At 38.2% G+C, this 11990-nt stretch overlaps 1 long non-coding RNA gene across 1 annotated transcript; it reads right to left on the bottom strand.

Annotated features, from left to right (window-relative positions):
* Nucleotides 1-404: 404 nt before the first annotated feature.
* On the bottom strand, nt 405-8465 carry LOC149256989 (uncharacterized). Its single transcript, XR_016245898.1, has 4 exons — nt 8014-8465; nt 6828-7563; nt 652-815; nt 405-463 (listed from the first exon to the last, which is right to left on the bottom strand). It is a non-coding gene; the product is annotated as an uncharacterized LOC149256989 (long non-coding RNA).
* Between the last annotated feature and the right edge of the window lie 3525 nt (nt 8466-11990).

Raw genomic sequence — 11990 nt, 5'->3', positions numbered from 1 at the left:
ACATGATTTGCTAGGATGTCCTGCCCAAGTGAATATACCATGCACATACAAGATCAACGAGATGACACAATAAACCAAACTCTTAGCAATTAAAACTTTCGCATGCTAGAAAATTCAAAAAATTATTAGGCCACAAATCTGGGATTCTGGAAAAATAAAGATTAATAGCACTCCAATGCCCAATTAGTGAACCGGTTTTTGATGGATCTCAAAATCTAACAAACAATATTTATATTTCTCATAAAGCATCAGAACAGTTCTAGAAATGTCAAGCCAGTTTGAGAAATTAGTCACTCCAAAGAAGTCCCTTCAGCCTATGGAAGCTAACTAGGTATGATCAAAGAGAGCACAAGAAAATTATTTGTTTGATTGAATTTTAGCTGATAATGAAAAGATAGATCAACTTGCCTCTGATTGGAAACCAGCGGAAAATGCTTCTATGGTTATGATTAATTTCTTCATCCTGTCCACAAAGTGCAAATAAAGCAGATGTTAAAGATTTACAGTGGAAATACTAATTCTTCTGTACATTTATAGAATATTTCAGAAGCTCTAAAATAAAGAGCATGGATGACAATAATTACATCAAAATCTAATTCGTTTTCTTTCCATTTGTAGAATTAGTTAAATCATTAAGAATGTATTGTGTACCTTTATGCAAGACACGTCAATAACTCCAGGAGACCCCTCAGCATGAAATCGTGTGACATAGAATGTCATCAAATGAGATTCCAGTGAAGATGCCATTCCAATGTTCTGTAATTCATCCAATGATTGCTCAAGAAGCAAATGAGAAACCCTCCATCAGGTATTCCCTGAAAAATTGTGGAAAAACAAATTGAGGAATAGACACTCTCTCCTGAACCATATCTTCTAAAATGTTAATCATTAAATCCACAATAGTGGAAGCTTCAGCAATCAAACTACTTTCTCATGAACCAACACACCCAAAATAACATTCTTAAACTCTCAGTTGTCTAGCTTGATTTCCTTCCTCAAATAAACCTGCAAAGATCTCCCAAATACAACCACTAATTGGCCACAAAAACACTAATACAAATCCTTTCTTACACAACCCAACCTACAACCTGCCAAGCAACCTACATTGCATGTTTCCTTGCCTCTGCTGCATGATTCATGAAGACAATAGTTTTAAAATGCAATAGGAATGGTGAGGTCTGTCCTGGAAGGATTGGAGATGGAGGAACGGAAAGCCCTTTTACATTGTCCCTCACTTGAGCAAAAGGTGGTGGATGAAGGATTCTGAGGCACACTGGTTGAGCACATGTCAGTCCATCTAGAAATTGTATGCTTCATTTAAGCACAAAGCTTGGGGGGTGCTTTTACTCCGACAAGGGTTGGCTGTCAAAAGTAGGCTTCATATAGCACGTGTAACAAATGTTGCTAGCATCTTGTGTGGGAGGATGAAAGGGTGGCACATGATTTTTTGGAAATGTCTTGCAATGAAATTTTTTGGACATGGTTTCAGGCTAAATTTCGCTTATTCTTTACTTGCCCACTTTCATGGAAAGGCCTTTCCTAGGTTATACTTCGAGGATTTGAGACAAACACAAATCATTACGGCATTAAGTATGGCTGATTGCTACTAGTTTTTGGTGGAAACAGCAGTGTAAAGCTACTTTTCAGGAATCCCCTCTTTTTAGCCTTGATCATTTGAAGTGCTTTGAGCAGGTGTTGCCTCTGATTGCGAGTCAAATTTAGTGTTTTTTGTCATGATGTTGAGTCTCTTCCTCATGGTACACAAGGACATGTGCTTGCCTTTTTAGCTATTTTAGGGCAGGAGTTTCCAAGCATGCCTATTGTACAAAAGAGGGAAGGGTATCATTAAACTCATCACCAATCAAAGTTCTCTCCAATACATTTTCCATACTCTAAGTTAGAGTTATTAAAGCTTGCAAAGACCAGATTTGGTAGTTATTAACTCACCTCTAGGCATCTTTTGAAGGTCAAACAAGCACTGGCTAATGTGGTGGTGAGTGAAGCAAGGAAGCAGTTGAGGCTACAGATTTCTGATAGATAGATTGTGCATGAGAGGCAGGAAACCATTTTAGACGTTCAATTTTGTTAAGTAGATTCTGCAGTTCACCAAGCTCATTTATAATATGACACAGTGTGTAGATTCAGATCATCCAATGAATAGGAAGGTCCATGAGCAAGTGCAGACCATGCTAAGCAAAATTAAAGACATTGCTGAGTCTAGAGATATGATCTTGCATGATGCTATATGTGGAATGGTGGTTGAACAATGGGATAAGATAATTATTCCATTCCATGCCTTAGTGTATATCATTACTGTTGATTTGTGTAGCTTGGGAGGTACTCCTACGCCCTAGGGTACTGGGTTTGGGAAAAGTTTGACCCACATGGACCTTTTGGGCAGAGACCTAAGAAGTGGGTTCTGCACCCAAAGTTGTGGGTGTGAAACCAAGTGAAGATTATTAACTCACCTCTAGGCATCTCTTGAAGGTCAAACAAGCACTGGCTAATGTGGTGGTGAGTGAAGCAAGGAAGCAGTTGAGGCTACAGATTTCTGATAGCTAGATTGTGCATGAGAGGCAGGAAACCATTTTAGACGTTCAATTTTGTTAAGTAGATTCTGCAGTTCACCAAGCTCATTTATAATATGACACAGTGTGTAGATTCAGATCATCCAATGAATAGGAAGGTCCATGAGCAAGTGCAGACCATGCTAAGCAAAATTAAAGACATTGCTGGGTCTAGAGATATGATCTTGCATGATGCTATATGTGGAATGGTGGTTGAACGATGGGATAAGATAATTATTCCATTCCATGCCTTAGTGTATATCATTACTGTTGATTTGTGTAGCTTGGGAGGTACTCCTACGCCCTAGGGTACTGGGTTTGGGAGAAGTTTGATCCACATGGACCTTTTGGGCAGAGACCTAAGAAGTGGGTTCTGCACCCAAAGTTGTGGGTGTGAAACCAAGTGAAGAAATAACTGTTTAATCATCTAAATCATGTGGGGCACCCTTAAGGACTAAGGGGCACCTAAGGGTTTAATGATGTGGCAAAATAAAATAAAAGAGGCCTCTTTTCTTAAAATAGATGGGGTTTGTCTAGACTCTAGAAAGTTCAAGTCGGCCTTGGGCTTAAAGAGACACCTCTTGAGGGCTAGCCCTTACCCTCGTGGAGACTATAAGAAGGAAGGAGGTGAGGCTCATTAAGTATCCATCCAAGTGTATTTCATCAGGTGAAGAGACAAATCCATGGAACTGCAGGCCTAAGGAGTCAAGCTAGTAAGTGAGAAGGGACGAGTTCTGATCCATCTTCTTGTGCCTGCTTTGGCCGAGTAGCAGAGACCTGTTGGACAAGTTTTATGGCAGATTTTTGGGCATATGTATGGTGTAAATCTCTGTCTCTAGGCTGCAGTGTCCAGCCCTCTAAAGAAGGGCTGAGACCCTACAAACTTCAGACCTGTGGCTATGTGAGGGCCATTAGGCCTCAAAAAGGTCGCTGGAAGTTCTGTAAGCTGGGCAGGCCTATTTTGGAAGGCCAAGAGAATTGGTGCATAGCTGGAGTAAGGCCGCATGCCTTAAGGAACCAGCGCAATTAGTTCAAGGTCAGAAGAGGAGGTTTGCGCAAGGCTGGAGGGTGTTTGGAGGCTGAGTTAGGGCTGTCCTGTGGTGGTGACAGAAGCCCTAAAGAGGGCCAAAACCCTCAATGATCTTATGCACAGAGCAAGGTTGCATGAAACGGGGAAACGGGTACAAGTTTCTGAAACGGGAACTGATACAAAACGCGACCTCCCCAAATTTTGGAAACGGGGAAATGCGAATATATATATACATATTAGGACATTTAAGAAATATGTGCAATCATAAAGCATATATGATACATTCTAATTTATTGCATTATGATAACATTGTCAATTGTCAATGCATAAACTATAAGTCTCTAAATTTACATCACATTTACTCATGAATGATCACATAATGAAAATAGAAATATCCAAAATCAGCCACGAGAAATTTCTAATTTCTTGTCTTGTGCTTGATTGGGAGTCTCCTCCTACATAGTCGAAAGACCTTAGTGCTCTTGATTAAATACAAGTTTCATACCCTAGTACCCTACATGCTCTTGATTATTGGGAGTCTTCCCTGCATAGAGGGCTTGGTTCTCTTGATTAAATACAAGTTCCATACCCTAGTACATGATAAAATCCAATGGAAACATTGCAATCCCCCCAATCCTGAAATCCTGAAAAACAGATAAGTCTGCTGGATTTTGAGTGAGATCTAAAATTCTACTTTCTCCGTATGAAATCCAATAAGGGCGAAACCACTCTCAAACATCCTGAGTCATTTCATGGTAATGTTAAAAATTTAAGTAAAAGGATGAAAATGAAAAATAAAGGAGAATATCTGTTCTCTTTTATTTTTCATTTTCATCCTTTTACCTTAAGAATTTAACATTACCATGAACTGCATATGCCTCAAACTTCCTGATGAACTGCATATCAACACTAGGGCAAAAGTTCACTTTTATAACTTTAGACAGGCATCTAGAAGCAACTAGAAGTCATTAGGATAACCTAAAGCAAAAAAAAAGTAAAAAGCTTAAACGTGAGTCGTACAGCCCTGAAACGAGTTTCAAGCCGTACTGGCCATGTTGAAACTGAAACGTGTCAGTACGGTCTGAAACGCGTTTCAGGGCTGTAACACACGCGTTTCAGCATTTCGTACTCGTTTCCGTACGGAAATGCCCCTTGCCCTACGTTTCCTGCAACTTAGGCACAGAGTTGTGGTCTTCGGGGCTGTTGAGGGTGTCTCACATGATTGATGAGTACAAGGGATGGTGGGACTGTTCAAGGGTTTTGAACAGCAGTCCTTGATGCCCTAGTAGGTCTGTCTCAATGGCATGAACAGTCACTCAGAACAGCCCTAAAAGTCTGTCCTAAATGTTCATGCAAGTGGACAGAGGGAGGGTGATATGTTGAGAGCTGTATGGCTGTCACAAAGTGAGGAGATGAGGACAGAATCAAGGAGAGAAGTGCTGCTAATATGCCCTAAGGACAGTCAACTTGTCCTTTGATCAATTCCCTTATCTCCATAAAACAATGGAGATAATTTACCCTTCCATGGCTATTTGTGGACATTAACTAGAAACTACTACCTTATCTGATATGATTTGTCTATACTTAGTAGGCTTTATTAGCACTAAGTTACATTTACTGAAGCTTGTGTGAGAAGAGTTATCTTTGATAAGTCATTTTATTTTGGCTAGATCCATGAAAAGCGGAAGATCTGTTTGCATATTCAATCTCCAATTATGATATGATTTTGTACTCCATGTTATTATTTAATGCTAAGATAGTGAACTCAAATGAGTTAGCTCTCCAAATTCCTCATTTTCTTTGTGGGCTCATATTACTCTAGGTACAAAATAGTCTTGATGACTCAAATTTGACACAACTAGAATTATCAGGTAAACTAGTCTTTCAACACCAATGTCTGGGCATTACAAAGGTGTCAATTATAATGTAAACTGTTATGATGGATAAAGAAATCATGCATCCTATCAGGTATGGGCATCATGGCAGATCATACAATGGGATGCCTCTGCATATGACAGAGCAATGTAATCAGGTTCCACAAAAGTGACTCATTAATTGCCAGATAAGCAGTACAGTTTCTTTCAGTTATAGGAAAACCTTAAACAAGAAAGTTGACATGTGGAGACCCATAGTCTTACAACTTTTTCTGCTTTTCTTGTTAAACGTAGAGAGGGAACTCAGAAGTATAGAAATAGATGCCAAAGAAACCAAACCTCAGACCTGCTTAGCCCCAAGGAGGTCTAGTCTATGCACAGGGAGGTACCCAAAAACATACACCTACATTTCTGATAGTGTGAGGAGAATACTCTGTTCATTTTGGCTTGGTTCGAATTGTTATTGTCAGCCAGAAATGGTACGATTGTTGGGAAGCCCTAGTGACATCACTTACAGTTTGGTAGGTAATGGAAGAAATAGATATTCAAAAAAAAACAATTTTATTCTTGGATGAAGTAAATCTTGGATGCATAGAATGTACATGCCCTTCAATCAAGGGTTGACCTAAAACGTGTAGAGTCTTTAGGTCCTTGGACCAAGGATTTGGTGTTAGATTTGTGGAGTGACAATATAACGAAGCTGACTCACCAACTTATCGTATACAACAACATCGTTTGGTTGAGTGTTCTTGGCATCATTAATCATTACATAAATCACAATTCCAGGAAAAAGAATACTTTCATATCAGCATATTTGGCGTTAGGTTTGTGGAGTGACAAAACAGCGAAACTGTCTCACATAATTTTCATATGCAACAGCATCGTTTGGTTGGCTGTACGTGGCATCAGCAATCATTACATGAAACATAATTATAGTAAAATAAATACTTTCGTAACAGCACCTTATACCTAGCAAGGTGACACCTTGTAAGTATGCAGAAAGTGTAATTGGAGGCCACAGAGACTGTTTACAAACTGCTGTTTGCGTACAGAGGAAGCCAACCATGAATACAGTAGTTAATTTTCTGAGTGTGTGATTGGGTTTAATGGCCAATTTCTTCGAACAGTTCAAGGGCAATACTGCTGTAGGATGTATTTATAATATTTTACCAACAATGGTATACAGTGACAATCAAATACTCTCAAGCAATTTCCAGTGGACCGGCTTGATTAATTTAACAACTCAGAAAATTGTATAATGCTGATATATTAATGTCCACCCAATGAAAATGACAGAATTAGCCTGTTTATTTATCTTCTGAGCAAATACATTAGAGAGCAAAGTGTCAAGGGTACCTGGTTCTGTCTCCAGCAAGGCAATGTTCACTTAATCCTCAAACAATACGTATATATGTGATCGCTTGCGAGTCTGTTGCTGGGACTCTTTCTTCACTAGCGAGGCCACTACAGGAACTTGTCAACGCTTTCAGTCTACCGCCCGAGTTTTGAATTGCTCTCTACTCGATTTCAATGACCCGATTTGGCCCCGAATTTAATACTAATCAATTCCCAGACCGTTGCGTGGCCGGACGTGTACCCGATTTATCTCTTATTTGAAGCGTCTGTTTCAGTGCAATCTGTCTATGCTCCAGAATGATTTGCCGGACGTGTACCCGATTATCTCTTATTTGAGGCATCTGTTTCAGTGCAATCTGTCTATGCTCCAGAACGATTTGCCGGACGTGTACCCGATTTATCTCTTATTTGAGGTGTCCGTTTCAGTGCAATCTGTCTATGCTCCAGAACGATTTGCAGGGCTGCGTTAAAGCAATTATTCCACAGGCGTGAGCGATGGCTCAGAAATTACCTTATATTAGTTCGAGGGTCCCTTCTAGCTTCAGAACTTGACTATCTGCTACAAACGCTGTATTTCCAAATCACAGAAGAGACGTCTGTCCAGAAATTTGGGTATTCTAGAATTGGATCTTCCTTTGAATGATTTTAGTTTTTTAGTTTCCAATCCAGGGACTGCCTTTCAGGAGATTCGCGTCAATCACTGATTTCAGGAGATTCGCGTCAATCATTCCAAACCCTAGAGAGATTAGGGTAGAATCAAAGTTATTAACTAACGACTGTATTAAGTCTACCACTACTTGGCACATGGCAGAAAATAAATTCACTATTCCTTTTTTTAAATAACTCTTATTGTCCATTCGCATGAGGGAATTTATGGACAATATAATGATAGTCGTGCGAGATTATTTACAACTTCTAAGCATTAAAACACTATATGAGCTCTAAAATGGCAGTTGGCCAAGAGAACTTCCAAGGAGAACCTGAAAGTAAAAGACTTGGAGTAAAAACTTGTTTCTAGATGGGTAAACTCCAAAAATTAAGAAGGAAATAACTTAACATCACCAACAGCCGCATCACAACTTTAACCCGTGATCAACAAAGAAAATCCAACTATTAAAATTAATACAGAATTCTGGCTTGCACAAGGATTTAATACAACAAATAGGGAGCAAGAGGAAGCAATTACCTTTAAAGGATTTATTGACTTTAGCGCAAATAACTGAGGTGGGTACTTGCAATTAATCAGAACATGGTTTCTCTTTTTAGATGAGAGAGAAAATTTAACCCTTCAATTACCTTAATCTCGGGAGCTTGGAGAACCTAATTTCTGGGACGTCCTCAGGGGATATCGGTCCTTCAATTACCTAAATCTCGGAAGCTTGAAGAACCTAATTCCTGGGACGTCCTCAGGGGATATCGGTCCAGATAGGATGTATTCGTCCTTAAAGACAGAAACAAGGAAGGTACAGGTAAACCCGCATAGACAAAATAAGGGGAAAACCTTGAAAAAAAAAATCATTTACAATAGACGTTTCTGTGAATGATTTAGTGGCTGGTATTGTATAAGAAAAATTTGGGCCAAAATCATTTCACCCTTAACTCAGTCTGGGCTGGGTAAGGTAGAATACCTTTCTCAAATGGTATGAAGCCAGATTTATTGTTTTCCTTGTTTTTTCTTATATACATTAAATTCACGAATATTCTCATATATATATATATATATATTAAATTTCAAAAAAAATCAAAATTTTTAACTCAAATCTATTCCCAAAATCTAGATTTATTGTTTTTCTTGATTTTTCTTATATACATCAAATTCACATATTTTCAAATATAAATTTCAAACAAAAAATCAAAATTTTTAACTCAAATCTATTCCCAAAATCTATTAGATATAGATGGCTTATCAAAAATTGCAAAATTTAAATTCTATTTTATCAATTTAATTTTATTTTAGTATTCATGCATCTTATAACTGAAACAATTTGACTATTGAACTTGTTAGACTTTTACTTCTTCTTTTTTTCTAGAAAAGGAAAAATCTTCCTTCCATTAAAAATAAAAGGAATACATACTCTCTCTATTGCCTTCATACCAGGAAAAGCTAGTAAAGCCAACAAAAAGTTTCTCTTGAAGTTTTACTAGCAAAAAAAACTAAAAGACAATTGTTTCCAGCAAAAACATGATTGATTATATGGTTAACTTGAGAGGCATATAGATGTATCTGAAAATTGGTATCAAAAAGCCCTCCAAGGCAATAAAGAGACCTTGGTATATATCTAAACAAAAGCCCTCGAAGACAATAAAGAGATCTTGGTATATATCTAAAAAAAATAGGGAATACCACCTACCACACAAAGTGCCAGAGGCAACTATAAAGTTGTGTTGCCAAAGCTATCAAAGTTGAAGAGATTGTGGGCATTGGCTAGTGGGACGTTGAATTCTCCCCCTTCCCACCAGTGAGCCATCCTGGTATTTTTCAAGGAAGATGAAAACTTCCTCCACCAATAAGCCTCTCTTTGAGAGGAAGTATGCCTTATTGTTCAATTCATGTGAATGTGCATAGCAAATAATAAATAGAAGTGCTCCCCCAGTACTAGGATTTTGTCTAGCTAACATTGTAAGTGAAGAACATGTAAGTTTATTTTACCATTCATCCAATCTACAACAACCCTTGAGTCCCAAAAAATCTGCAATTTTACAACCTCCAATGATGTAGCAATATATAAAAGGGCCCAAGCTTCTATGACCTCTGCTTTGGTGTTGGATCCACTCCCTACATTCAGCCAGAAATGAACCATAGAATTTCCAAGTAGATAAATATAACCACCACAACCGCAAATGTCCAACTATTGTGATCCATCAAAGTAACCACTATAATCCATCATAAAAGCCATCAGAACAAAGATGAAAAGAGACTTGTTGGATTGAATAGGTCGGAGATAATCATAGAAGAACCCCAATACCTATGGAAGAATCCATGAAATTGATTGATTCTTCAAATATTTATCTGCAACAACTTTGTTCCATATTCCAAAGCTAGTTAGCAGCCTCCAAAGGCTTTTCATGGCCAAAGCTAAACCAAATCGGTGAAGGTTTTTGAAGCCCCAACACCCACAACCTTTTGGTTGCGAAAGCGTCTCCCATTTTACTAGATTTTCATCTATGCTACCCATGAAAATTTAAACATAGTATGTCTGGTCCTCGTTAAAGTTGATTTTTGCAACCTTGGATAGAGTGAGCCAGTAAACAAGTATACTCTTCAAGACTGATTTCACCAATGTCATCCCCCCAAAATGGATAACCATCTATTTCACCACAAGCTAATATGTTGCTCAACACATTTATGTAGCCACAACCAATCCTCCACTTGAGAGAAATTTGGTTTAAGGTGAAAGCCAAGATAAGTAATTGCACACTTCAGTTGTGTCACCTTGTATGGGAGGATGTCGATGATGGAGTCACGAATATCATCAAGTTCTTATGTTGGAAAAAGGAGGATTTTACCAAACTTACCTGCATTTTAGTTGTAGCATAGAAGGTAAAGAAAATAACCTTATATTCCCTCCATTATGCTCCAGTAGCATCTCCAAAGATCAGTACATCATCAACAAATAGTAAGTGTGTGATAAAAATATATTTGGTTGCCTTAACACCTTTGATATCAACTTTTGATTTTGCACTATTAATAATTTTGCTTAAACCTCCGATGACGAGTACGAATAAAAGTGGGGACAGTGGGAAATCTTGTCATAAACCCCGAGAGGTATAACAAATCATTAATAAAAACAAAAAAAATTACAGAGGTGATACATCCCATTATCCAATTTGTCACTTGCCAATCTAAACCAATATGGAGGCATAACATTCTCAAAAAGTCCCAATTAACCCTGTTGTAGACCTTCACCAAATCCATCTCGAGTATCATAGCCCTTCTATTTTTAGTCTTGATCGAATGAATGGCCTCCTATGCCAACCCTATAGCATCATGAATAAGTCTATCAGGTAGAAACCCATACTGCTTAGGAGAAATAGAAGAAGAGGGGACACTGTGAAGCATGTTGACCACAACTTTTGAAATAACCTTGCAAACCAAATTACACAAAGAGATAGGTCGAAAATAATCAAAGGATGAGGGCTTTGAAAATTTAGGAATAAGTGCGAGGAAGGTAGCATTAATAGCCCCAGATACCCTTCCAGAGATGCAAGCCTCTTCCACAACATTAAACAAGTCTTGGCCAATTAAATAAGAAAAGGCTAAAAAAAACTCAATAGGACACCCATCAAGGCCTAGGATCGTATATTTTGCAAATGATTTGAGCACAACCTTTAATTCATCCAAAGAAACTGGAGCCCCAATCCCGGAGGAATCCTCCAAAGAAAAAAATCTAGGGAAATGTTGCAAGACCTTGAATTATTCTAGTAATGTACTGCCATTAGGGTCTTTAAAAATGCAAGAGAAATGTGCTATAGCAGCGTTCCTAAGGTTTGGTTGAGAACAAATATGGTCGTCATCATAGTCTTGCATATCCCAGATGTCATTTTTATTTCTCTCGTGAGAAGCAAACTTGTGAAAAAACTTTGTGTTCCAATCACCCTCACAGATCCAAATGGCTCTACTTTTTAAGCACCATCTTGTTTCCTCAACCTTAAGAAGATGTCCCTTATTTTCGTCCAAGATACAAAGATCACTTTTAAGGGCATCTGAAAAACCTGAGGAAAAGTAAGCAGATTGAGATGAGTTAATAAATGCCTTGATTTTCTTATGTTCTTATTTTTTATCACAAAGGAAACATCCAACCCAATGCTTAACATGAAATTTTAAGTTTGACATCAAACATTGCCAGTGGGCCATAGCAGAAAGGGAGGGATTTATATGACATCCTTGCCAAACATCTCGAACCAGAGCAATAAAAGATACCTCAAATAACCAGGAATGGTTGAATTTAAATGGACTTTTGTGACCTATTGAAGGCTCAAAATTCTTTGTCTCAACATTATAATGGAGACCACCCGGTCAAGAACTTAGAGCAACTCCTTTTCCGTTTGGAATGGTGGTTCCAACAGGTTAAACTAGGTCCAATTACCTTCTTTCTATCTCTACTGGCTTAAAGTATGACTTTCACTTAGCAATAGAGAAGAGACATCAGATCAACCCTCTTG

Source organism: Pinus tabuliformis, chromosome 6, assembly GCF_031772625.1.
Source record: "Pinus tabuliformis cultivar Carrire ecotype Pingquan chromosome 6, CPIR1, whole genome shotgun sequence".
Taxonomy (NCBI): domain Eukaryota; kingdom Viridiplantae; phylum Streptophyta; class Pinopsida; order Pinales; family Pinaceae; genus Pinus; species Pinus tabuliformis.
This window is presented reverse-complemented; position numbering and strand designations above follow the sequence as displayed.